Consider the following 3159-nt stretch of genomic DNA (forward strand, 5'->3'; position numbering starts at 1 on the left):
CGAGATGTGTTGCACACATTCTTAATCTCATTGTGCAATACGGTATTAAGGATGCTTCTGTGTCTGTGGATCGAGTTAGAGGTGCTGTGAGGTATATAAAAGCATCACCATCGAGGTTGACAAAATTCAACCAACGGGTAAAAGAAGAAATGATAGATAGTAAGGCTCAATTGTGTTTAGATGTGCCTACTAGATGGAACTCAACATATATGATGTTAAAGGTGGCTGAAAAATACGAGCGTACATTTGAATCATATGTACGTGATGACCATAATTTTTTCTTGATCTTCTTCTTTGGAGATGGAGTTCCTACATTTGATGATTGGGAAATTGTTCAAGAGTTATAAAAGTATTGGAGCCTTTTATCATCTTACATTGAAGGTGTCCGGATCTTTGCATGTTACCTCTCATTCACTTTTTGAAGTATTGACGGATGTACATTGTCTTTTTGATGGGTGGCAAGATTGTGGAGATCTAGACATAATTTCTATGACTTCCAAAATGAGAGAGAAATATAATAAGTATTGGGGTGAAGGAAACAAGATCAACATGCTAGTTTACTTGGCGGTCATCTTTGATCCATGATGTAAAATGAGTTTTTTGGACTTTGGGGTCAACTTGCTTTTTCCTAATGTTGCTAATGAAATTATGAAAATGATTGATAAAGAATTTCATTGCTTGTTAAATGAGTATTCTTCTAACGCAAGGAGAATTGAATTGTTTGAAGGTAGATCTAGTTCTTCAACAAATCTTTGCAGTTTAATGGAAATAGATCAATCAGAAATGAAAACGGGCTTGGCCAAACAAAAATACCTTAAGAAGAAGAAACAAGTTGGATTAGAAAGCAAATCTGAGTTGGATAGATACTTGGGTGAGGATGAAGAAGTAAACAATTCAAGTTCATTTGATTTACTATTGTGGTGGAAAATGAACAGTCCTAGATTCCCTATTCTTGCACAAATGGCTCGAGATATTCTTGCTATTCCTATCTCAACAGTTGCCTCAGAAAGTGCATTTAGCACGGGTGGATGTGTTCTCGATAGTTTTAGAAGTTCTCTAACTCCTCTCATGGTCGAGGCTTTGGTTTGCACACAAGATTGGCTTTGGAAATCTAATGATGCCATCAATCTTAAAGATTATGTTGATGAACTTCAAACCATGGAAGATGGTAATATATAAATTTTAATTTATAAAATAAGCTTTTGTATTATTTATATTAGTAAGCATTCCCATAATTTAACTAACATTTTTGTTTTTAAATTTGCTAGATTTATTCAAAATACCCAAAGATCAAGAAGGTAACATACTTAGCATTAGTTTATAAAGTTAAATGTTTATTTAATTTATTTTTGCAAACATTTTTTATCATTTAACTAACTCAATCAATACTTTTACTAGATGTTTCAAGATTATCAACTGTGATTGAAGCACAAGAAGAAAGTTAAACTATTCTATAATGGTTTTTGAACTGATGTGTTATTGTTATTAGTTTGGTTTGGTTTGTTATTGTTGTTGGATAATTGAGCTTTTGTTGTGTTCTTTTTTTTTTTTTGGACTGGTGTAGGTTTCTATTGTATTTTGGATTTTTGCTTATGTTTTTTTTAATTACAATGTTGTTGTATTGTTTTTGTTGTTTATTTGGACTCATGAAGAAACTTAAACTATTCTATAATGGTTTTTGAGCTTATGTGTTATTGTTATTAGTTTGGTTTGGTTTGTTATTGTCGTTGGTTAATTGAACTTTTGTTGTGTTTTTTTTTTGTTTGGAGTGGTGTAAGTTTCTATTGTATTTTGGACTTTTTCTTATGTTTTTTTATTATAATGTCGTTGTTTACTCCGACTCATGTTGTTTACTTTGACTTTTACTTATGTTTTTTTATTATAATCTTGTTGTATTTTTTTTTGTTGTTTTTTGTTGTTTATTTGGGTTGATGTTGTGTTGTTTGTATTTATTCACTTATTTACTTTAATTTTTGTTGTATGATCATGTTTAAAAACTTTAAAGAAAATTATTTTTTGAAAATTACATAAAAATAAATAACGCTAGTCATTTTTTTTAAAACTTAACTCGAACAAATATATTCGATTCGATTCAAATTCCATCTCACTCGACTCGATTCGAGAAAATTTCAAATAAAGTTAGGATGATGAAATAAGATTCGAAAACTCGATTAACTCGAAAACTTTCGATTCGATTCGATTCGATTCGATTGAATGCTCATCCCTACACTACATGCTCTTCTTCCCCTCGAGATTTAACAATCATATCGTCAACGTAGACCTTTATTTCTTTATGCATCATGTCATGGAATAACGTCACCATAGCCCTCTGATATGTTGCCCCAGCATTCTTTAGCCCAAATGGCATCACCTTGTAGCAGAATGCTCCCCACATTGTTACGAAGGTAGTTTTCTCCATGTCCTCAGGGGCCATCTTGATCTGATTATACCCCGAGAATCCGTCCATGAAAGAAAATAATGAATGTTTTGATGTGTTATCCACCAACGTATCAATGTGTGGTAAGGGAAAATTATCTTTAAGATTTGCTCGATTCAGGTCATGATAATCCATACACATTCGTACTTTGCCGTCTTTCTTTGGTACCGGAACTATGTTAGCCACCCATTCTGGATATTTGGAGCCTTGTAGGAAGCTAGCATCAAATTGCTTCTTGACTTCCTCTTTTATCTTCAACAACATTTCAGGTCTCATCCGTCTTAGCTTTTGTTGAATGGGCTTGCATTCTGGCTTTAATGGGAGCTTATGGACCACTACATCTTCATCTAATCCTGGCATGTCCTGATATGACCATGCAAATACATCTTTGTACTCGCAGAGCAAAGCAATCAAATTATACCTGGTGCCCCCTAAAATAGTAGTCCCAATCTTCACTTCTTGCTTCCTTTTTTCAGTTCCCAGATTTATTGTTTCAATAGATTCTTGATGAGGCAAAATCTGTTTATCCTCTCGTTCCACCATTCTTAGCAAGTCAAGAGACGAGACATAGTCTTCAGCATTTTCTTCTGCTTCGAATTCTCCTAAACAAACAGCCTTCTCAAAATCGATTTCAGGACTCGTAATGGGTTTGTTCATGCTGTTGACATCTGAGCACCTAAAAGTTGAATAGAGAAGGAAACTATAGAGGGGCATCCAAGTAT

General features: G+C 33.6%; 1 long non-coding RNA gene across 1 annotated transcript; it reads left to right on the top strand.

Annotated features, from left to right (window-relative positions):
- The first annotated feature begins 1010 nt into the window (after nucleotides 1-1010).
- On the top strand, nucleotides 1011-1687 carry LOC128295248 (uncharacterized). Its single transcript, XR_008285593.1, has 3 exons — nucleotides 1011-1168; nucleotides 1269-1298; nucleotides 1399-1687. It is a non-coding gene; the product is annotated as an uncharacterized LOC128295248 (long non-coding RNA).
- Nucleotides 1688-3159: the final 1472 nt, after the last annotated feature.

This window comes from Gossypium arboreum, chromosome 7 (genome assembly GCF_025698485.1).
Source record: "Gossypium arboreum isolate Shixiya-1 chromosome 7, ASM2569848v2, whole genome shotgun sequence".
NCBI lineage: Eukaryota > Viridiplantae > Streptophyta > Magnoliopsida > Malvales > Malvaceae > Gossypium > Gossypium arboreum.